At 29.8% G+C, this 26,005-nt stretch overlaps 2 protein-coding genes across 3 annotated transcripts in view; both read right to left on the reverse strand.

Annotated features, from left to right (window-relative positions):
* Positions 1-18,779, reverse strand: part of HnRNP-K (Heterogeneous nuclear ribonucleoprotein K) — a 71,519-nt gene extending 52,740 nt beyond the window's left edge. The window contains exons 1-2 of the mRNA XM_089177126.1: positions 18,701-18,779; positions 7,854-7,914 (exon numbers count right to left, since the gene is read on the reverse strand). The gene's annotated coding sequence lies outside the window, so the exon portion shown is untranslated. The remainder of the gene's footprint in view (positions 1-7,853; positions 7,915-18,700) is intronic.
* LOC107067505 (uncharacterized) overlaps positions 7,854-26,005 on the reverse strand; it is a 39,791-nt gene continuing 21,639 nt past the window's right edge. Inside the window, exons 4-5 of one of the 2 annotated variants that reach the window (XM_089177129.1) lie at positions 18,701-18,785; positions 7,854-7,914 (exon numbers count right to left, since the gene is read on the reverse strand). The gene's annotated coding sequence lies outside the window, so the exon portion shown is untranslated. Of the gene's footprint in view, positions 7,915-18,700; positions 18,786-19,916; positions 19,992-26,005 lie in introns of those variants that run through there. The other variant, XM_015323096.2, reaches the window with a different exon arrangement.

The following is a 26,005-nucleotide window of genomic DNA, read 5'->3' on the forward strand; positions in this document are numbered from 1 at the left end:
ATGACTCAATACTTAGTTCATTTCTTAATCTTCTTCGTGAAATAATTGAAAGAAAATTTATCGGACGAACGCACAGGAAGAAGAAGAATAAACAAACGTTGTAAATTGTGTTACACTTTTATTTTATTACATATCTCCCCGCTCCCCCTCCCCCTCCGCCACCATCGTGTGTAGGAGAATTTGGTTCATTCTATTAATTTGAAATGAAATAATTTATTTATACGTGAATAATATAATAGGTCAACTGAATCGATCGTTGGATATCGCGTGCATTAGATGGGAAAAAGAGAAGAAGAAGGGGTAAAGCAGCAGGCAACGTCTAAATTCGATCTAGTCGAGTATTATAGTATATTATGAACCTTATTCATATATATATATATATATATATATATGTATGTATGTATGTATATATGTATATGTGAACGCGGGTTTTAGTTGAAAATGGAATGTGCAATAGAAATTGAGAACGTGGAAAACGCGAATCTCGTGTTTCTAACGTTTTATTCGATGGTATTCCTTTCCTCCTATATCGATCCGAATAGAAATAACCAAAATAGAAAGTTAACTTCTCTAACATCAATCTCTGTTAATATTATTTCGTAGTGAAGAAGTGGAATTATTTATTTTTTTATTTAGAGTGAATCCAAAGTTGAGTTTATTGTATTTTAAATTTCATAATGAAGAGTGGATTGGTTTTTGTTAAATTTAATTTGGAAATATATTATTTTCAATATATTTATAATTTAGAATAAATATATATAATATATTTTATAATATTATTATAAATTTAATATTATTTAATATTATTTAATATTATTTTTTTTTTATTATATATATATATATATATATATTAAAATATATAAAATATAATAATATATAAATTATAATATATTAAATATATTTATATTTTCACATTGGAAATATATTTTTTTTAAAAATCTCACAAATTTTTGATTAACTGTAATATTTCTCTCTCGAATTTAAACAAATCAAACAAATCAAATATCTCAAATATCTCCTATACATATATATATAAAAAGAAATAAAATTTGTTATAGATAACTCTAAATCGAGAACGTAAGACCACTATCGATTTTTTACACAAAGTACACAATGTATATATGTGTGTGTGAGAATGTGAATGTGTATCGAGGCATCCCATCGTTACGAGCGTTTCTAATCTCCTTGAAAGCTCAAAAAAAAAAAAAAAAAAAAAAAAAAACAGAAAAAAATGATAAAAAGGGAGAATAAAGAAAAAAGAATTGACGAAAAAAAAAGGAGAAGGAAGAAGCAGAAGAAGGGGTAGGAAAAGAAAAAGGTACGCGATTGGTTGTAAGGTTGGTAGCACAAGCAGAATGACCAGCACACTTTTATCGTAATAATAATGGCTGTCTCTCACTCCCACCATCCTTTTTCCCATGCGAGTTATATCATCCCTATGATATTTATGAAATAATCATCTCACATTCACCCTCTTAAACCCCTAAACCCAACCCTTTCATTTTATATACTTATATGAGTGTATACTCGTAAATAAATGGTAAATGAAATGTTTCATTTGTGATTTTTAACCAAAACAAAAATTCTATTAGTTTTATGTTGAGTGTACTATTACGTATATGTGTGTGTGTGTATGTGTGTATGTATGATTGGTTGAATAAAATTGCTGTATATCGTGAAACGTGAACGTTTATGATATTTTTTTTGTATGAGTATTGTTCACACACACATATGCACCAGAGTGCATATCGATGACTTTCAAATATAAATTCCGCATTCTTCCAGAATTGCTTCCGGAAAGATTTACGCGCACACACACACACACATATTCACATACATGTTTTATATGCTTTAACGCGATGATTCAATTCAATGATCGTATTCATGGATTTTTTTCTTTTTTTTTTTAAATAAAAATAAATATTTTTCTATACCGTTGTAAAATGAAATTGAATTCGATGTTTGTCGAACCGATTGGACATACACGAAAGTAGAAAATTCGAAAACGATTATGTTTCTTGAGAAAGATAACGATAAAGATAAAGATAAAGATAAAGATAAAAATAAAGATAGAAACGGATATAAAGAAAAATACTCATCTTCTTTTCTTATTCTATACAACTCGAATTTGTGAAGTTTGAAAGTGTATTTTTTTGTTCAGTAAAAATCCAAGATAAAAATAAAATATATATATATATAAATATATGTGTGTGATAAATTCATTTATAAAATATTGAAATAACGTATGTTGTTTTTTTTTGTTGAGACGTGTTAATACGTTCGTCGGCCAGCAGTCCGTTTCGATAGAATTTCTCGCCAGGCCCAAAATTCGACTGTGCGGCGCGCCGTAACGTAAACAAGCGATAAGTTGAAATAATATCAACAATGCAATCCGAGTATTTTGATTATATTATTATTATTATATTTTATTTATCGCGAAAATAATCAAATATAAAAAAAAACATTGTCTATTTATCGAAAATAAAATATAAATAATAAAATATAAAACTATCGTTTATTTACCGGAAATAATAAAATATAAAACTATCTTTTATCTACCGAAAAATAATAAAATATAAAAATATCTTTTATTTACCAACAATAATTTTCTTTCCAGATAAGAAATATGATAAATTTTTCCAACTAAAAATACTATAACTTGAACAATAAGAGCGTCACCGTATACGGTGGTGCCATGGTGACGAAAGTGTTAAAAGACATACCTTTTTTCCTCTTCCTCTTTTAAATCTTAACGAAAAAAAAATATTGAAAATAATTAAAAAAGATAGTCAAAGATAAAATATAAATTCCACTCGTATTAGACTTGGTGTCGTCGTCGTCGTCGTCCGGATATTCGGTGTATACTCGCGAAACTTCGTAAGAAACTTTAAAGGAGGAAACCGGCGGCGGTCTGACACACACGTTCGAGTTGGCAAAGCAAAAGTGGCCAGGTGAATATAAGCAAGAAAGAGAAAGAGAGAGAGAGAGAGAGAGAGAGAAAGAGAGATTTTATTGGCTACAAGCAAGTTGGCTTACAAATTCGACGCTTAGTTTATACCTTTCGGTATTACAAGAAACATCACACACACACACACACATCTATATTTCTCTTTCTAACTAAAACTAAACTAATGTGAACCTACTCTCTCTCTCCCTCTCTCTCTCTATCTCTTTCTCTCTCTCTTCTTGCTATCATCGAAAATAGAATGATCGACGTTGAATAGATGGAATTGATATGACAGGTATATTAGAAAGAAATGTGTGTGTGTGTGTGTGTGTGTATAGAAATTAAGCATCGATTCGAATACAACACAACAATAAAAAAAAGTATCTTCAAACGTCAATCTTTGTATTATTATTACAAAGATTTAAATCAATGTATAAATGTTGAATTAAAAAAAAAAAAAAAAAAAACTAAAAAACAGAATGAGAGAAAGAATGAAACGTGTATTATCTCACGTGTAAAAATTAACAGCAAAACAAGATAGAAATATATTCGAACAAATTGATTTATCAAACTGTTGTTATTAATAATTGTTTTTTTTAATTTAAACAAAAAAATATAAATTCTCGCTCGTTTCCTAGAAAATAATAAAATACTTTCTTTATTTTTCTCTCTCTCTCTCTCTCTCTCTCTCTCTGTAAAAAATGCATCATATTTTTGTTGTTTGCAATAAAAATACAACAATAATATCTGTCGTCATAATTAAAACAAATTCCATCGATTTCTTTATTTCTTTTTTCTTTTTTTGATAACTCAACGAATCGAAGAAAAAAAAGTGTCAGGTGTTGGACGTAAAAAATAAAAAAAAAAAAATAAAAATAAAAAAATGAAAAAATATGAAAGTTATTATTGGCAAACATAATTCTTTCTGAAATACATTAACAAATCTGACACCATCGAGAATGCTATTACTAACTAACTCTACTAGATTTTCTTTCAAGTATTTTTATTTTATTTTATTTTATTTTTTTTTGTTTTAATATTATACACGTTTGTTGAATATTTTTCTTCAAAGTATTATTATTATTATTATTATTTTCCAAGAATCGTATTACACGATGATAACCAACCAATCAATTCGTATCAATTTTATATCACCGATAAAAAAACACACACATTTACATTTACATTGAAACACGTAATATACTATATAAAAATTCGATTGATTGATTAATTGATTAATTACAATTTAACAAATGTAAAATATTCTTTGTAAATAATAATAATACAAATTAAATGAAAGAAATACTAGTACAACACACATTTCAATAAATATCAAATTTCGAGAAAGGATCTTTCTCAAGAGTAATCGACCAATAGAAATAGAAAAAAAAAAAAAACAGAAAAAAAAGAAACAAATTATTTGATTGAATGAGAGTGAATTCTATCGTTGAACGATATTCGATCGATAATAGGTGTAGAAGAGAGAAAGAGAAGAAAGAGAAAGAAGAGGAGGAGGGGTGGGGAGGGGTAGGGAGGGGGAGAGGGGGATGGTAGGTCTCTCTTTCTGCTTTTGACGGTTCAATTACTTTCATAAGACGAGTATCTAACGAGCCTTCGTCCATCCGTCCGTCCGTCCGTCCGTCCATCCATCTATCCATCTCATCCCATCCCATCCCATCTACGTTTGCTCGACCGATCTCAAAATTAGATTCTATGAAACGTATAAAACACAAGCTGGAACAGAGAGAGAGAGAGTGAGAGAGAGAGAGAGAGAGAAAACGAAACGAGAGTAACTCAAAGAGAAAGAGAGAGAGAGAGAGTAAACCCCCCCCCCCACCCCACCCCCACTAGCCGCGTATCAAATTTATTTAGCATTCGTGTGAATCTTCCTCCCTCCTCCTCCACCACCATGGAAAACAGAACGAGAGGAGAATTCATTCATTTCTCAACTTTCCATTTCTATTCCTAAACTCTCCCCCTCCCCCTTCCGCCTCCCTCCCACTCCTTCTTTTAATCTTCTATCTTTCTCCTTTTATTTCTTTTCTTTCTTTCTTTCTTTCTCTCTCAGTCTTTCTCAAAGTAACTCGCCAACTCATTAATTCACTCTTCATCTATATCTATCTTCATCTTGTTCTTTTTATCTCTATCCTTTTCTTATCTTTTAGAGTGTGAGTGTGTGTGTGTGTGTGTGAGAGAGAGAGGAAGAGAGAGGTCAACAAATTTTAACTTTTTATTTTATTTTTATTTTGAAGAGAAAAATTGCTGACCATTTTTTTTTTTTTTCATTGCCCCTGTCGTATTATATTTCATCAAAAAAAAAATCCCTTTTTTTATGGTGGTGTAACATTTATATAAAACTCTTCCAGTAGTTAAATAATAATAAACTTTTTTGTATACTATATAAATAATATGTGAAATGAAATTTATCATCCTAGGTAAATCCCACGATATAAAAAAAAAAAAAAAAAAAAAAAAAAAAAAAAAAACGTAAACGTTTGTTTTGTTTGTATATGTTTTTTTGTTTGTTTGTTTTGTACAATTTCATACGTGCAATGAGTGATAGACCAAAAAAAACGAGTAATTCAACGAGTTTATAGAAACCATCCCATACGGAAAGAAAGAGAAACAAACAAAAAAAAAAAAAGAAAGAAAAAAAAACATAGAGACACGTTTTACGCATTTATTTTGTATCCTTCTATGGTGTTCAAGAGAAGGCCATTGGTTGTGACTTGTCCCAGTAACGCAAGGTATTTCATTTGAAATAAAGTTACATAAAAGATTCTCTCTCTCTCTCTCTCTCTTTCTATCTTGTGAGAGCAAGTAAAGATAGGAATTTAGTTTCAAAGATGATTTTCAAAGTAAAACGAGCTATTTTTATTCGTCTATGTCACATCGAACACATCGGCTAACTCTGCTTCACGACCAATCCTACACCACGTATTTATACATGCGTACATATGTGTGCGTTTATGTGTGTCTGTGTATGTGTTATGAATAACTGTATAAACAAATATAAATCACCTGGACAATCAATTTATTTGAACACAATTAATTAATTAAAAAAAAAAAAAAAAAAAAACAATCAATGAGATTAATTTTGATCAATTTAATTTGTCAAGTGTCAATCAAATTTTTTGTTCAATGATTTCATTAATTCATCATTTTTGTATCAATCTCAATGAACTTTTTTTTTTTTTTAAATATAAAACTCGCATATTTTTTTTTTTTTTTTTTTTTTTTAACAAGAAAACAATTCTAAGAGAAAAATCAAATTAGGTTTTTTAATTAAAATTATATTCAAATTTTGTATGAAATAATCAAATATTTTAAGATGATAAATAATTGATTTCTTTCCGGTTCCTCTACATATATATATATATACAGAAATATATATATATATATATATATATATATATATATATATATATATATATCACGTATATAGTAGCTGAAAGTTTCTAACAGTACTTTTCGCAATCTGAATTTCATTCACGACACCAGCCAACGTTGCAATTCTTGAAAGCTTTCAAAAACTATGTATATATATGTTTCCTGTCTCTACTTTATTCTAGGGTATTTATATAGTAAGAATCTAGATATATTTTGTCTGTATTTCTACTGTAAGAATATACCTACACTCTCCTACTATTATATTCATATGTGTATACAGAAAGTAAAATATTAGAAAATGTCATGCAAATATTTTCACTTTTTAGTGATACATATGTGCCCATAATTATGAAAGTGTTCTAACATAAGTCCAAATTAAAAAAAAAAAAAAAATATGAGTTTATCAGTTAGTACGCACTACATTGTTATAAACTAAATAAATTCAATGTAATTTGAAAACGATATTAACAAAAATGAATCATTAAATAATATTTGTTATTTCAATATTACATAGAATTCATGTGATGTTCAAATAAAAATCTTGAAATATTTCGAAACAAGAGATACATGACTTAAACCATTTTCATAATTATATGGGCACATATGTATCATATGTGCTATATCAATCAAATAAATTAGCATAATATTTTTAAGATAAAATATCAATTATTATAATTGTCATAAAATAAACTACAAATGAAAAATAATATACACACGTAAAATGCATTAGAGTAATTAATGAAACAACGTTCAAATGCACCTGTGTGTTTTTGTACAAACATGATCCACATATGTTATATATATATATATATATATATATATATATATATATATGCCAGTCAATTAAATTAAATGTTGTTTCAAACTCGAATACTATGAGTTACTTAACAAACAAAAGAGAGAAAGAGAAAGAAAAAAAAAAGATAAAGATAAAGAAAAAGAAAAGATGAACTAACTTTCATCGTACGAGTTTTGCAAGTACCTGTATAAGTTTATGTATGTATGTGTATATATATATATATAGGAAGGAAAAATATATGCTGGTATCTTTCTCGTTGAAGAAACTCCCACTCTTCCTCCTACACCCCCACCCCCATCCCCCACTCTTACTTTGCTCTCTAACTCTTTTGTTCGATATGAATGGAGATTTTGAAGTCACCGAGAGAGTCAAGATGGCCTTTTCAAAGGGACATACCAGACGTACTCGAAATTAAGGATGAAAAGTAACACACATAACACACACACACACGAAGAGTTGCTAAGATTCTTACGACGTTGTAGAAAGAACAATTTCTACAAAGTCGAATGCATTTTCTATTCATTTGCAAATGAAATTTTCTTTCATTACTTAGCTAATGCGACAACGTTATTTTTTATTGAAATATAATATCGAAAAAATAAATTCCAATATTATTTCTCGAATCAAGCATATATATATATATGATTGTTATTATATGATTATGGGCTATAATGTCTAAGTGGGGAAAAAAAAATAATAAATGAAAACATTACTCACCAAATGTGTTGGCTCCTCTCCTGATGACAGTCTTACACCTTGGTGTAAGCAAGCAAAACACCTGCACAGATAATAAAAGTACCGTTTTAATTTTTCTTCTTCTTCTTTCTTTTTTTTTTTTGATTTTTGTATTTTTTCATTTGTTTATTATTCATCCAATAATGAAAATCGATTGATCACTAAACTTACGTAAAAAAAAAAAAAAAAAGTAAAAAATAGAACAGACTTTTTAGCTTTCGTATTTTTTTTCTTTTTGGTTACACACGAATCAAAAAAAGTCAACATTAAATTCAATAAGTTTGGCCCACCCAGTATAATATAATATCTACGATGATATATTAACAATTAAATTATACTTTCTTTTTTTTTCAGATAAATTTTGATTTAAATTACACAAGCATGAAATGTTCAAACGTAAATGATTGGTAATTGATTTTGAAAATCACCTAGAAACAACAACTCGTAGATTAATGATGTTAAACAAATGAAACAAATGGATAGAAATGCGTGTATGTATTATAAAATAGTTATCATAGAAAAAAAAAAAAAAAAAAAAAAACCGGTTTTACTTCTTAATAAACCGATTGCAATCTTATACGAAGTAGTACATTTCCGATGAAATAAACACATCACAAGGTAATAAACAACACGAAAGAAACAAATGTAATAGAAAAATGATGTCAAATAGAAAGCTACAAATGAAATACGATTTAAGTATAAAGTATAAACACTTTTCTATCACTATCACTATCACACTAGCTCACTATCTCAATTTGTGTTATACAAAACCAATGACAGATGAATCATCATAGACATTAGGTATAATAAACAAAACCGATCACTTTGACGTAATTTATGTAAACACGACTAACGAATATCTTCTAGTTGTTAGTAAAGTAAAAACAAAAAAAAAACCAAAAAGAAAAAATATAAAACGATCTAAGAACGAATAATACAATTTAAATTTTGTATTTAAATGAAGGTTTTTCTGTTAATGATAATAAATTAATATAATAATAATCACTGAAACGTATAATATAGTAATAATTAAAAAATATAATAAAATAAATAACAATGTGACTATAAATTATTATATAATAAATTATTACAAAGAAAATAAAGAGGAAACTTCACTTTAACGTATAATAATAATAATAATAATAATTATTATTAACAAAAAACAATTAAAATAAAATAAAATAAAAATAAATCTCACTAATACAATTGTATAAATATTGTATTTAAATTAGGTTCTTTTTTAATAATAATAATAAGAATAATAATAATTAACAAAAACAACTGAAATAAAATTATTAGATTGTTCGGAAAATAATTTCATTTTATTCCTGACACAATAATAATAACATTAATTAATGCAAACCGGCAAAATAAAATAACACGTGTAATCGTTAAGAGTTTAAATTTATCAAATTAAACTATATTTTAATTCCACTGGAAAATCTTAAGTTTAATTTCGAAACAAATATTATCTTCATTTTCACACAAAAAGAAAAAAGAAAAAAAAAACGAAATTACTTTTCTAACAAACCCAATAGAATACAAATAAATCTCACTTGTTGAACAACTTTACCTTTCTTCCTAAACAAAAAAAACACTTCTAATCTCTCTCTCTCTCTCTCTCTCCCTCTCCCTCTCCCTCTTTCTCTGTTAAAAGTAAGAACCAACGAATAATTATAATAGAATACAACAACAAAAATGCGTGTCTGTAGAATAATAAAATACAGTAGGGACTATCAAAAGAGAACTGATACTCTAGACGCTAGAAACATGAGTAAGTTTAGCTACTTAGTAGAACTCCTTCTTCTTCTTCTTCTTCTTCTTCCCCTCTACCCACTACCCCCCACCCCACTCCCTTCTTCCACTCTCTCTCTCTATCTCTCTTTCATATACGTGATGAACAAGAAGAAAAGGAGAAGAAGGAGGAGGAGGAGGAGGAGGAAGAAGAAGAAGTTGGTGGGGGTTGGTGGAATGTTGTGTACAGTATGAAAAGGGACGGTGTGAACAAAGGGAGAGGAAAGGGGGAGAATGCACGCGTATATGATGCGTGAATACACTCTCTCAATGCATGCATGTATGCATTCTTTCTGTCTCTCTCTTTCTTTCTAACAGTGCTGTGTCAACGAAATGCAAATATGTACTACTACACCAGTTTTATTTTTCTCTTAAGCTGAGACACATTGTTCAAATGCGTGAACGAAATATCAATGCTGTTATGTTGCTTGTTTGCTTTCTATCACTCTCTCTTTCTTTCTCTCTCTTTGATTTCTTTTTTATTTTATTCTAAACGATTAAAGATTCTACTATTATGAATTCTATCGGTGACACCATAGGTATATTTGATTTTTTTCAATTATTTAACACGTTGACGCCGGCGCCGATTTTCACAGTGTCTGCGCTGTGGGGCGGCACTCGAATCTAAGATGCGCTTCATCTGACGGCGCGTGATTTTTGCTTGTTCAAATCTGAACCAAGGTGGACCACCGGTGGTGCGCGCCGCCCGATGGGACAGTCTAGTGCGGGCCACGTGTTAAGGTAATTTATTTGGCTAAATTTTGGGCACATGATTATGGTAATTTTTTGTTGTTGTTATTTATATTATTTTTATATTATCCATATTATTATCCATATTATGAATTATTTTCTAATTATTTCCGTCATTGCATATTACGATAAACTTTTGACAGATGTTTAAAGTTATTTGTTGTTATTGTTGTTGTTTTTTTTGTTACCTTACGAGACTATTCTGTAAAGTTGGAAGGGGGACGGGGTAGGGGGTAGGGGGGAAGGTGATTTAATGAAATATGTATGAAGGAATTCTCGAAGTATTTTAGATTATGCGCATTCGAGTTTTATTGGTTTGTAACGAAACACCTATTGGTTATGTAGAATTATTATTGTCTCTACTAACGTGAGAAAAGGAGAAAAAAGATGAAAGTTATATAATAATAATAATAATAATAATAATACATACATACATACATACACGAAGTATATCTTGAAATTCTTCAAGCACGTTTTATATGTATGTTTATATTGAAAAAAATATGTATGAATGTTTTGAGTTTAAGTGTGTATGATAAAATATGATGATAAAACTTGTGAATATACGAAGTATTCTTTAAAAAAAAAAAAAAAAAAAAAAAAAACAGAATAGTTATATAGTTGCATTATAGTTAGTGCAATATGCATTTATATGAGAATGTGATATTGGAATGGAAAAAATTGTATAACTTGAAAATCTTTTCGTTGCTTTGAAAAAACGAATGAAATTATTCTTTTTTTTGAATAGCACACACATACACACGGTGGTATTTTGCAAATTCTTTTCTTTTGAATTATTTTCTTAGAATTTATAAGTCGGTTAAAAAAAAAATAAAAGAAGAAGAAGAAGAAGATGATGATGATGATAATAAAATGGTTTCAGATGGAAGCATGCGTGTCTCAGAATGGTTTAAGATGAACAGATGATTCCGAAAATCTCAACGATTTTCATCATTTTGAAAAGGTAAGGGGAATAAGAGAGAAAAAAAAATGTGAAAGAAGGGGAAAAGAAGAAAGCAGACGAGGAAAAGAAAAGCGTTTTACTAGGGAACGCGTTTGAAAGAAATCCGGTGGTAGCTCCAGGGTTCTCAGGGTTGAGTTCTTATATCCCTCATAGAAAATTCTTTAAGGGGAGACAAGAAAACTTGGAAAATTTTCTTCGCAAACGTTCAACGTTTTCCACTGTGTATAAGAAAAAGACATAAAGGAAAAATAAATGGACACAAGAGAAAGAAAAAGTTGTAAAACCTTCTTTTTGGTTTCCTTTTTTTTTAATTTTTTTTTTTTTGAAAGAAGAGAAGAATCGAGAAGACTCGTTTTGTAGTAAAATATTCTACACACGTGACAGCACCATAATAATAATAATAATAATGAGTAAAATAATTAGACGAGGAATTTTTCTATATGGTCTAAATGTTCAACAAAATAAATTCTACTATTTTTAACATTAGAAACAATTATTAACCTCATTAACTGCCCAATTATTTGTGGTTACAGAAATATTGATATTTTTTGAAAAAGTTTTCAATGGGAATTGTGGCTGGTTGCACGAAAAAAAAAAAAACCAATAAAGCGACTATTATTTATTTCTTTTATTATTTCCTATAACATACTATGCCATTTTTCTCATACACTTCACATAAAACCGAGTGGTGTACGTAAAATTCCAAAATCCTCAAATGGGGATTGTGGTGGCAGCTAATGGGTTAATAATAATTTCATACAATAATACAATATACAGGAAAGATCGTTGTTATCGTCAAAATATAAATTGCAAACAAATGTCAAAGTTAATTTAACGAATAAATAAAAAAAAAACCAAGCACAGCAATTAGAAGACGAACAATTTTTGTAGAACGAGAAAAAAAAACAAATCCTATGATTTGAAACAAACCTCCCCCAAAAAATAAATTAGCTTCTGTAATAACTATAGATATTTTGGTCTGTATAAAACAAAATAAAATAAAATAAAATTCCAAAATAAATAGACTAAGAGCAAAAGACTAAAAAGTTTCCCACAATTAAGCGAATAATCCTAACACGATCCAATCGCAAAAGTTAATCCCTGAATAAAGCCGCAATTTAAAACAAAAACCAAAAAACAAAAAAAAATAAAAATAAATGGAATAGAAACATTAATAAAAATACGAACCAATGTTAACTTAATATAACCCAACACTCAAAAACTCGGTTTCTTCCTTTTTCTTCAAGACGATGATGATGATGATGATGATGATGAGAACTTGTGCACAAACAATAATATCCAAAATAATTTGAAATTGTTGAGAAAAAAATTCAACTTTATTTTCCTTTTTTATTTTATTTTATTTTATTTTAAAAACCGAAAATGATTATTATCACCAAGATGATGTAGTCCGTGACAAAAGTATTTTTTACCCAAATGATAATAATCCAAATACAGTTTGGTCACAGTAAAACAACAACAAAAAATTACATTACATATATTAGCATAGACAACCATCAACTAACGTAGAACAAATAGGATGCATTTAAGGATGCATTTAAGTATGATGCATCATAATCAAAAATCACGAATCGCGAATAGTTTCTTGAACACGAGATTTTGCCAGCACCAACTTGTAAAACAAAAAAAGAAGAAGGAAAATGATGAGAGGGGGAAAGGAGGGGGGGGGGGTAGAGTGGGAAGGAATAAACGAATAATAATTGTAAAAAAAAAAAATGGGTCAATAATGGTTCAACGAATGATCAAACACCATCACCAACCACCAACCACCTTCTCATAGATTTCAAAAAAGTTATCTCAACGAAATGGGAATTGATTTTTTTTATGGGAAACAAGTAGTAGTAGTTTGTTGAGATGATTGTAAAGTCTAAAAAATAATAATAATGATAATAATAATTGATGAAAGTTAATAAAAATAAGAAAATTAATAAAAGTAATTAGGTTGACGTTGTTCCAACGAGGAGGAGGAGGAGGAGGAGGAGGAGGAGGACGCTTCTTAACGTTTAATAACACGATGCGTGACATGCGTGTCAAGCGCGTAATGACGTGGCGTGTTTAAGGAAGTATATCGATCAGCTGATGGTCGGGTGGATACTGGTCTGCTTTTCGCAGAATTCACCATATTGTTGCGTCATTGCGCGTGCGCTTTCTCTCATCATCCCTTTCTCACCACCACCCCTCCCCTCTTCTTCTTATTTTTGCTGCTGCTACTACTGCCACCACACTTTATCAACAACCCCTCCCACATCACTTACTCAAGAGTCTTTTCTTTCGAATCTTTAACCCCCTTACGTCTAAATCTTCCCAATTTTTTTGTATGGGGTATGTGTGTCTATGTATATTTGTGTGGGTGGGTGTGTATGGGTGCATGAAACGTTTGGGGTTTTTGTATTTCAATTTGTATTCGAATCTATGTGTTATTAATTTAATTTGATATTATATATGTGCAATTTTCTATGGGGTATGTAGTGTGTGTGTGATGTGTTTGGGGGTGTGGATGCACGTATGAGAAACATTTGCATTTTTTATATTTAAATTTTTGTCAAATTTACATACGTGTTATTAGTTTAATTTGATATTACATACATAAGTGCAAATTAATGTGTGTATAATAATATAATCCTTCGCACTCGAAGATTATATTTTAATTTTAATAGAAAAAAAAAAAAAAAGAAAAAAAAATCATATTCACGTATTATAAATAAATAAATAAATAAAATGACATATGTATGTGTAATTAAAAAAAAATCATAATTGTGATATGTTGTAAATTGAATTGACATTGTTTCAATTTTTATTTCTATTTTATTGTCTACTTAGCTGAGCTCCCTCGAGAGTGCAAAAAGAGTTAAAAAAAAAAAAAAAAAAAAAAAATTATAAAATTAAATGAAATTATAACATTATGAATGTATACTTCTTCATCTGTATGTGTTTCTAATTTTAGTACACGTATGTACGGTGTGTGAAAGTTAAAGAGTAGGGAAGGAGAAAGGGGGAAAAGGGGAAAGGGGGTGGTCGTATCCATGACCAAGAATAGCAGCAACGATGGTAATCAAATTTCACTGATAATGGATTCGTTGATAATGTTGTAGCCCTTTACCAGAAAGAGGGATGCTCTTAGCACCCTCCACCCTCCCCTCCCCGCCCCCATGAACGCAACCCTTTAGAGACGCGACGATAATTTGGTATCGAGGTAATATTCTTTGATTATTGGGTCATGCACGTAAGCACGCACGCATGCAAGCAAGCAAGCACGCGTGCGTAATTTTTTTCTTTTTTTTTTGTCGTTTAAATATGTAGACATAATTTTGAATATTTCGTTAAGTAAATTTGTTAGTTTGTTTTGTTTGTTACTTTCTCTCAGACAGTTTGTTTGATGATACTTGCTAATAACCGATTTCACTTTGTAATATCTTCTTCCTCTTTAATTATTATTTATTATCGTTTTACATTTTATGTATCCTCAAGGCATATGGTCTTTCAGTTTAAAGTGTCAACAGATTTTTATTTTTTATCAAATGTCACAATATTAAAAGTATGGGATTTATGTTTGAACAAAAAAAAAAAAAAAAAGAAAAAAAGAAGCAAGAAAAAGCTCTCTCTCATTTCTATGATTTATCTCAAAGATTTATTATATATATATATAATAAACTATCTTATCTTTTAAGTTGGATGAAACTGCAGACAGTGTGCAAAATTTGATTAAAATTGGTTTAGTAGTTTAGGAGTCCATTGCGGACAAACAACGTGACACGTAATTTATATATGTATTAAGAAGATTATTTTTTCAAATTAATTTACTTGATTTAGTTAATGAAATAAAAATAAAATTATTATATTATATTATATTAATATTATTATTTTATTCGATTAACTAAAATGCAAATTGAAATTATTATTAAATATAATTTTATCTCTGAAATTGGTTCATTTTTAATTTCATTTAATTTAATTTCGAATTTCTTAAGCTTATTATTAGGTGTCAATCAGAATTAAATTAGGAAACAAAAAAACAACAAAAAAAAACGAGAAGTTTCGTTAGATATGCCAGAAATAGTTGGACAAAATAAGACAAATAATAATAAAAAAGAAAATTTTCATAACCGGTTTTCCATAGTCTAATAGTTAATAGCTAATAGTTAATAGTTAATAGTCGTCGTCGTAGAATAATATCGAAGATACTTGAAACCACGACACGAATAACCGATCAAAGAACCTCGGTTAATATGAAAAGAGTCAAATAGAAAGAAAAAGGAAAGAGTTAATACTTGTCCTCAATTCTCCTCCATTCTTTTCTTTTCTTTTCTAGTTTTTTTTTCTTCCCTTTCTCATTGAAATACTACTTTTGTATACTCTTTTACAATGACATAATAACAAGAAGAAGAAGAAGAAGAAGATGACTACAAATGTTTTTCTTTTTTTACAAAAATCTCGATCACACTCGGTCAATTGTCGAACAACAACAAGGCTCTCTTAAATTTGCATGAAACAGAAAGTTGGAGAGAGAGAGAGAGAGAGAGAGAGAGAGAGAGAGGAAGGTTCGGTCAATTATATTCAACATGAAATATTAAGAAAGAAAGAAAAAAAAAAAAAAGAGAATAAATAAATAATAAAATACACTTTGTGCATAGTAAAAAAAAAGCAAATGTTTCCTTTAAATAATTTTCTTTTTTTTTTTTTTTAATTAAATAAAACATAAAAGTTTACCCTAAGACCACGAATATAAAATGTTTTATATTTGATTTCTTTTATATTTTATTTTACAAAGGACGAAATTGCAAATGCATCATCATCCATTGGTAATTTTAAAATTACAACGTTCGATACAGCAGAGTAAACGAAAAATATAAAACCTTTTCTTTCAAACTCCTAATTTACATATATACAGTCCGATACACACGTCTTTAAGTCAACGAATTACTTAATATCGTCACCTGTTAGAATCTTATCGAACTAACAGAGATAATCATGACTCTAATTAATTAATAAACAAATAATTGACAATAAAATAATATTGCGATTATAAACTATCCTATCTTTCAAGTTGGATGAAACTGCATAAAGTGTGCAAAATTTTATTCAAATCGGTTCAGTACTTTAGGAGTCCATTGCGGACAAACAACACAAAGGTATCTTTGCACTTATCATCATCAGTCGCAGAAACGCCATTGTTTGTGTCTCATAAAAAAAAAAAAAAAAAAAAACGGGAAGTTATTTATGATTCGACCTAATATATTAACAATCCTAAATAATCCTAAAACAAATTTCTATAAATTTTATTTAAAAAAAAAAAAAAAAAAATTAAGGATAATAACTCGCGAACATATAAAACAATGGAGTTGTATATTTATATCGTTGTTCTAACACATAATTGACGATCATAGACGTATAATAAAATAATATGAATCACGATTAAGATAATGATCTTAAAAGAAAACTCGAAAGTGTTGGGAGGAGGAGAGGAGGAGGTGGGAAAGGAAGAGAGAGAGAGAGAATTAGAGGTAATAGCGTTATGTGGCGTTGTTATACTCATTCTCTTTCTCTTTCTCTCTCTTTCTATGATTATTTCAAAGTTAAAGTTAGATAAAGACAGACAGACAGAAGAGAGAGAGAGAGAGAGAGAGAGAGACTGAGAGAGAACCAATGAAGAAATGAAATGGAAAAACACGGTTACTTCGAGATGATTTGACGGTTGAAGCAAACGCGAAGATTCATAGTCACGCTTGTGTGATTCGTTTTACGATTTACCAAGAGAAAAAAAAACAAAATGGGGGATGAAAGGAGGAAGAAGAAGAAAGAAGAAGATAAAGAAAGAATTCCCGTTCATCCCTATCATTTTGTTTTTTGTTCATTTTTATACTAAAACTATTTCTCTCAATTTAAATCCGTTATCAAAAATAAAAAAATAACCCGAATGTAATTTTTAATTTAATAAAATGTACACAGTTGTTTTATTTTTTTTAAGCAAACACACGTTTTCATTTTGATTGTATTTTTCATTAAAAAATTGGGGTAAAAAAAAACTATTGAAATATTTTGAATGAAATTGTACGAAGTTTCAGTTCTCATGAATTTGTACGATGCAAAAAAAAGACAAATGTGTGGGAATTTAAAGAAAACGTATGACGAAAGATTAGAAAGAAAGAAAAAAAATAGAAGAAAATTAGATTGAGATGATCTATAAGGAAGTAAAATAGGCAAAGAAAATGTAATTTCGTTGTCTATGTTTTTTTTTTTTTTATTCTTTTTTATTTTTCTAAGAAAAAGTAAACGGTCACGCTAGTTACTTGAAACAATGAGACGATTACGATGGTAATCTATTTTACTCGTGTGCAAGAAAAGGTGACGGTTAAGAAAGCGGATTCTATATACCATAATTAAAAGAACCAGTGCATTAGAATGTGTTATGTGTGTGTATATGAAATATAACAACCCCATACACACATATAAATAATATACACAGTAAAAGAAAACAAAACTCTTCTTGAGATTTGTAAAAAAAAATTAATGAACAAATTTCGAAAGATTTTTCAAGCTGATTTTCTTTTCAGATTACAAGAAAAAACAATGATAAATCTCGTTCGTACAAAATTAATGAATCACCATGTATAAGTGAATATAAAGTTCATGTTACTCACTCTGGTTCTTCAATTATGACTACTTAATAATAATTAATATACACTTTACAAAGTTTCAAGAAACGTTTTCTCGAATAATAATAATAATAAGAGAACGAAAAAAACGAAAGCTTATGGGAAATATAATTTCCCACATAGAATGTGAATGGAATAAATGTATGAATCAAAGAAAAAATAATTAATGATTAAATGTCTTTAAGTCAACGAATTATCTTATACCGCCATTTGCTAGAATCTTATCGAACTGACATGACTCTTTGTTAATAAACAAATAATCATTGCGATTATAAATTGCGATTATAAACTATCCTATCTTTCAAATTGGATGAAACTGCACACAGTGTGTAAAATTTGATTAAAATCGGTTCAGTAATTTAGCAGTCCATTGCGGACAAACAACGTCACACACACGTCATTTATATTTATCGATTTTTTATTTACCGAAAATAATTTTCTTTCCAAATGGAAAATGTGATAAGTTTTTCATATTAAAAATACTATTAATTTCAAGAAGAAGAGTGTCACCGTATACGGTGACGGGGGGCCTGCCTGGTGAAGCATGCCCGTCTCCGGTATACGGTGGTCGTGCCATGACGACGAACGTGTTAAACAAGAAATTATTGAAATTTGTATAAAAGATGATAAAGTAAAAAACAACTCACTCAACGATGAAATTTATCCAAGATGGTGGTCAGTGGACAAACTCGTGAATAGTAGTTTCGGGATACCCTTCGCGATTTTCTTTATCTGAAATCAAAAACAAAAATGATATTTCATTATAATTCGTACATTTCATTTGTATTGTCAATAATTTGTACGATAGATAAAAATAGACAAGAACGCATAATGCATTCGGTAAATGCAACACGGGGGGTGAGGAGGTGAGGGTTTATAAAAAAAAAAAAAACTTGAATAATCCAATCTTTTGCTACGGGTACCCAACAAAATGTCAAAGCAATTTCCTCTTGTCAACTAGCAAAACACTTTCTCTAACTCCCATAATCTTGGTCTACCTCCATAAAAAAAAAAAATAAAAAGGAAAATATCACATTATCTTTTCTAACACCTTTTATTTTTTTTTGGTTGTCCATTTGCAAACAGACAAGCAACAGACTAATATTTTTGTCTAATTTGATTTTATTCAAACACTGTATAAAAATAAACCTCACCCCCTTATAAACGATTGGAAACGTTTATTGTATTCATCATTAGTTTATTACCATCTATGACAAATTATATTTCATAATTGAATATAATTATCTTGAAATAGATAAAGTAGATTAAAAAATGAAAAAAAAATGTGATTATTCATTTTGAGTTAATCATTTCAAACTTTTCATTCAATGTTGCACAATGATGGACAATAAAATCATATGAAAAAAAAAAGAAAAAAATCTAAACGATCTATCATTTATTACAAGACAATTTGTTTATTGAAAACTAATTGGAATTATTTTCAAAATAAATATCATTTTGAATTGTACAATAGAACAAGCTTCTGAATACGAAACCTAAGTCTGCAATAAATGATTCATTTTCTCAGTTACAGAAATAACTCTTACGTTAGGTACTACAACATCAGTTTTACATTACTGTCTACCTATCATAGTGCGCTTAGTCAAATGAAAATCCTAGATGTGTCATAATAGAAAACATTTTCTAAATCACGAACCCCTTTAAAGTAGCCTTGACTACCATAACAAGAAAAATAATACAAAAATGCAAATACAAAGTGTCGAAGTAGATTAACAAAGTGATATATATGGTGGTGCGTTGATATACAGGTGGTATACAAGGTGGTGATGGTGATGGTGCTCATGTGCTTTTCCAATATAGGTCTTTTGGTGTACAATCAAAACCAAAAATAATGAATAAATCTTACGCAACAAAGTAGAGAGATCCTTGAATCCCCGTAGACGCATACGCGAAACCAGAGAAATAGAGAACGGAATCCTAATCCCAAAAGAAATGTTCAAAGTCAAGGGAGAAGGTAATAAGAAAAAATGATTGACTATGTTTCAATGAAATAGGATAATTTGAAATAAAAAAAGAAGATTATTAGGACAACTGAACTGGACTGGACTGAACTGGACTGTGAACTGGACTGGATAAGAGTTCAAAGTAGGAATGATAGGAAAACTGAAGATGTCTGATGTTATATGCTACGATGATATGACGATGATGTCTTTGGTCAAGATGGGGAAAAAATGGAAAGACATGGGACAGATAGAAAATAATAGAAAAATAGAAAGAGAAAAATAGAGAGAGAGAGAGAGAGAGAGAGAGAAAGAGAACGAGAAAGAAAGAGAGAGACCGTTCTCCACTTGATGTGTTCACGTCCGTTTGTGGGTTTCGGTGGCCTCGAACTGGTCTCTTATCCCCGATATCGCCCAATCAAAAAACCGGCAGCATACCGAATGTCCGATTGGTCGAGTACGGCCACCGCGAGGATCGCAATTGGTCGATCGGCTCGTGTTATCCATGGTTACCATTCGCATCAACAACATATCCAACGGTCGATATTTCCTACGTTGCTACCTTTTGCAGTACACATAGAGATCCAACCCCTTTCCCCCAACCTCAACCTCACCACCCCCTCCCACCCTCCCTCTATATTCCACTCTTTGCCCTTCTCTTTCTCTTCTTTATCCACCCTCACCCCCACCCCAACCCACCCCCTTCTTTTTCTTCTTCTTTTTCTTTCTCTATGGGTGGTGCTTTCTTTCTCTCGTCACCATGCACGATTAACGACGATAACTTCCAGGAGGTACGATTTCTAGAGGGTAAAAAGCTCCAACCACCACCCACCACCACCACCACCACCATTGCTTCTAACTCAACCTTCTTCGGCAAGAATCCTCTCTCTTCTATTATTTTATTCCTCGATCTCTTCCAATCCTCAGAATTATCTTTTCTTTCTAACTTTGAATTTTGTTTGGTTTTTTTTTTTTTAAGGGTTTTGGTTTTGGTTTTGTGGACCATTCGAAGTCAAAGGTAAATGCAAGAAAGTTTTCTCTGATTTTCTTTTATATTATAGATATATCGTAATATAATATTATAAAAAAAAAACAAACGATTTCCTTTTGAATACCCAACACCCATTGAACGAAGTATAATTCGTCAGTTAATCGATTGACCATGATTAGAGTTTAAATCAACCAATGGAAACAACTCGCATGGTTAGCAATTTGAACCAACAAACATTATTTTATCCGACACTTTAATAATATAAGAAAATAACATGTTTCACGGTTATTCGAAATCTTTAAATTCTTCTTTTACTTCATCCTCCACTCATACACATGGGGAGTAATTTATCATGGGAAAATATTCATTGAAAAATATTCTATGAAAAATCAAATGACTGGGTACAATTCATTCGTACAAGAAAGACGAAAATATCTTTTATATATATAAAAAGATTGTATATTATGTGTGTGAATGTGTGTGTGTGTGTGTGTGTTCATACGTGCTGAAAATCCTTTCCATGAAAACTAATTCGATTGGGTAGGTTTCTTTTTAAATGGGAAACCGTATTACACGGCACGCTAACCTGCTTGTCTCGTTTAATATCGACGAGAACGTGATCGCCAATTCCGTTGGCTGATTAAATTCGCGATTGATGGGTCCTCCCTATTTCTATTTCTATTTATTTTCTATTTTGTTTTTTTTTTTGATAGAGAAACGTGGGTACTTATGTATTAACGCCATGGCATCAAAGCAAAAATTCTGCTAATGCGCCAATAAAGAGCAATCTTGTTATTCGCACACAACAACCTTGTTGTTTGCACATAGCAACCGTCAAGGTTTCATCAGGGTTGCTTCAAAGTTTCGTCAGGGTTGCTTCAGAGTTTCGTCACGTCAGGGTATCGTCAGGGTTGCTTGAGTGTTTTGTCAGGGTTGCTTCAAAGTTTGGTCAGGTTTGCGTCAGTGTTTCGTCAGGGTTTCTTTATTTTTTAGTGCTACGAAAAATGCGTATTTGGGATTTGCAAAAAACAGAACAACATGCGAGACATCATTTTGAATTTGATTTATCAGAGTTCATTTGGCAACAGCATCAAATGAAAGAAAATATAAACTGTTTTGAATCTATATGGTAAATTTTATATCGGCCCATTATCTGTGTGTAGATTAGGGCACGTTAGCGGAGTTTTTCTGTGGTAGTGTTAATACGTAAGTACCGAAACGTGTATACACACACACACATGGTCTTTTTAAATGAATTAATAAAAGTAAAGAATAAATAATAAAATCAACGAATGTAGATAGATGGATACATGTTACAAAAGAAATAATATTCTTGCATGAGATTCGTTGAATTTCGTCTCATCATCGTTTTTCTCTCGAAAGAAGAAGAAGAAGAAGAAGAAGAAGTAAAGTTGTGCAAGAGAAAAATAGAAAAAGAGAAAGATGAGGAAGAGGAAGATTGGAGCCCGGAAGTCGATCGGAAGGAAAACAATAATGTCGGAAGAGAGTGTTCCGACTCGTTTCAAAGTCGTGAACAAGAGTGAGACGAAAGATGAGGCCAGAACTAAAGAAACAGAGAGAAAGAGAGAAAGGGTGATGACCGGAAAAGGGTGAACGTACGGAAATCACGAGTAACTTCCAAGAGAAATGGAGAGTAAGAGAAGAGAAGGGGACATGGAGAGGGGGGATAGGGAGAAAGAGGGAGAGAGAGAGAGAGAGAGACAAAGTTGGTTGAGTTGGTAAAGTGGTCTTCTCTCTGCATTAGAAAGAAGAAAAAGAAGATGGCTAGATCATAGAAAGAAAATTTATCATAGTTAAACTCTAAGTGTGTTTTGCATCCCAGACGCCATTTAACACACAGTTTGATATATATAAAAAAAAATAATAATAATAATAATGATTTGAATATCAGAGAAGAAAAATATTGAAAACGTTTATGTAAATTAAATCAAATTTGTAATTATTCGAATTAATCACGACAACTATTTATATTCATATTTTATTAAATTTGAATTCATATTTTTATATTTATATTGTATTTATTATATAATATGTATGATAATACACGATGACACGCGTAAGTACTGAAACACACAAAAATTATACAAATTTATGAAGATTATAAGGAAGAAAGGAAGCTTAATAAATTATGCATTGAAAGATAACAAAAAAAAAATCTGTCGATTAATCGCTAGATTGAATATTAAAATCATACATAAAAAAAAAAATAAAAAAAAATGAAAAAAATGCAAGAGAGTGATAATAAATTTTTCTCATCCCACCCATCATCTATCAATTTCTTTTTTTTTTATCATTTAATTATTTAATTCTTGTTTCTTTAATAATATTTCTCAGTTTAAAAGTAATTTGCGGTTGGTAGAATAGCCTAAGGCCGTGAGAAAGATTCCTCGAAACCGTTTTCATCCAACCACCAGCAGTACCAGCACCAAGCATCAAGTACCAAGTACCAGTACCAGTACACCAGCACCATAAACAAGCCAGAAAGAGAGAGAGAGAAAGATGAAATAACCACGAGGAGTATTACTCGTAGTTCTCCATCTATCTCTATCCCTTTCTATACGATTGCCCTTCTCCTTCACCCTCCATCCTTGTAGTAGGCGATTTTTTTCGACTTTCCAAACCGGCTCGAGAAGCCACCAAGAGGACAATGGACTCTACCTACTCTACCCATTTTCTTTTCCTTCTTCTTCTTCTTCTTCTTTTTCTATCTTCAACCGTACACTCGTACGGTTGTGCTAACTAAAGTTAACTATACTATTTCATGATCATCAAACTATTACTGCTACATTTTGTAATAGTCATTTTAATCAAATATTTAATATAAAGAGACAACCAAAAATAACTATATATATATAAACATTGGTGGTGTGTGTACGTGTCCTCGGGATGTATATAAAACTTCATCATAGAAGTATATTTCTTTCTTAGATTTACGGTTAGTTCAAAACGATAGGAGGAGGAAGAAGAAGAAGCATTTTCTTTCTGTTACTGAAATGATTTATTTTACGACGACGTCCGAAAAGCAAAAGAAAATTCTACTGAGATGAACTCTCAGAAAGGAAGGAAGGAAGGAAGGGGTTGGGGTGGAGGGGGGAGGAGGAGGATATATATTAGCTGTTAACTTTTTTTCTTCTTCTTCTTCTTTTTTGTTGTTTTCATCATACGAAATCATACACCCGTTTCATATTTATCACGCGTCAGGGTTGCGTCAAGGTTTCTTAAACAACATCCAACATAATATATATAATATTATATATTTAATAATAATCTAATAATGCAATATAATTAATTTATAATTATTATAAAATAATAATAATTAACAAATAATTATTTGTCACAAATTTGTCGTTTCAAAATCAAATCCAAATAATAAAATGGTCTATACGAATTTTAAAAAAAAGGGGGAAGGAGAGAGAGAGAGAGGGTAAAGTAAATTACTATCTTCAAAATTATTAACAAATTTTTGACCAATTATGTACAGAGAGGGTGGTGGTGGGAGTTTTATGCAATATAATATACTCGAATCGTTTTTTATCGTCTTATCGTTTTATCGCTTATGGCAAATAGATCACGACAGATATATATATATATATATATATATATATATATATATATATATATAGGGTGAATTGAATTTTGCTGACTTTTTCGACATCTTCTCGTATTTTTCCAACAAAGTGCATACCTTTCTCAATAAATCAACCTATTTCCTCTCCTATGAATAAATGTTTTTTTGCATTTTGGAATCATGTCTTGTCTTTCTTTTTTTTTTTTTTTTTTTTTTTCATTTTTCTTTTCAAGCAAAACCTCTGACTTTCTTAGTTCAAGAAAAATAAATAAATAAAAATAAAAATAAAAGTAAAATTACGAGACACGAACAAATATATATTTATCTATGGTGTGTACACACCAATGGTGTGTATAAAAAAAATGTGCTGTTGAATATTTATCGTAAAACAAATGTTAGGAAAAGGAAGAAAGAAAGAAAGAAAAAAAAAAAAAGTATAGAAATAATTTGTTCACGTTTATAAAAGTGCATTTACGACACACTACTCTAACGAAGATTTTCCATCCTACAAAAGACGAAGTTGAGTGGGGTGGGGTGGTGATGGGAGGAGAAAGAGAGAGAATTCGTGAAAGCGATGGTATGGCACGTCTTCTCTCGATACATCTATGAGATTTGTGAGAAAATAATACGGGAAACCATAAACGTTCTTCTGTTTCTTTCTTTCACGAGTAGTTTTCTCTCCCATGACAAAAGAGAAGAAAAGAAAAGTATGGAAAAATGATATATCAGTCAAATTTATTATCTTACACTTATGCTTGTAAATTAATATAATAACATTAATAAATAAATAAATAAGAATGCAAAACGTTTATTTGTTTATTTATTAAATTTGCAAAATGTACTATGGAAAATTATAAAAACTATGGAAAGAAATATAATGACCATATAGGAAAATGTTGTAAGATAATAAAATATTGATGTAAAATATCCTACTACTACTATTACTACTATTATTACTACTACTACTACCACGTGGTATTCAACGTTCATTCGCAATGCATGGATAGCATCGATAAAAAAAAACTTGTAACTTTCGTATAAAAAGAAAGAAACTTATAAATGTTCTCTAACTTCATGCACATCGAGTTTGCCATAATAAAAAAAATAAAAAGGAAAATAATAATAATAATAATAAGAAGAAGAAGAAGAATATTTTTATTATAATAAATATTAGTTTATAAGTGTAATAAATAATTGAAAATGAAGATACTTTAACAACAGCTGTTGCTATATGAATGTTACGACTTTTAAATCTAAATGAAATAAATTTAATTCATACATAAAACTATTTATTAATAACTGAACATTATTATTATTATTATTATTATTATTATTATTGACAAAGATAAAAATAAAATGAAAAAAAGAAGATAAATAGATAAAATATAGAATGATTAAAGAGTCTTGAAGA

This window comes from Polistes dominula, unplaced genomic scaffold (genome assembly GCF_049000335.1).
Source record: "Polistes dominula isolate Pdom_NZ unplaced genomic scaffold, Pdom_raw_medaka contig_20, whole genome shotgun sequence".
Classification (NCBI taxonomy): domain Eukaryota; kingdom Metazoa; phylum Arthropoda; class Insecta; order Hymenoptera; family Vespidae; genus Polistes; species Polistes dominula.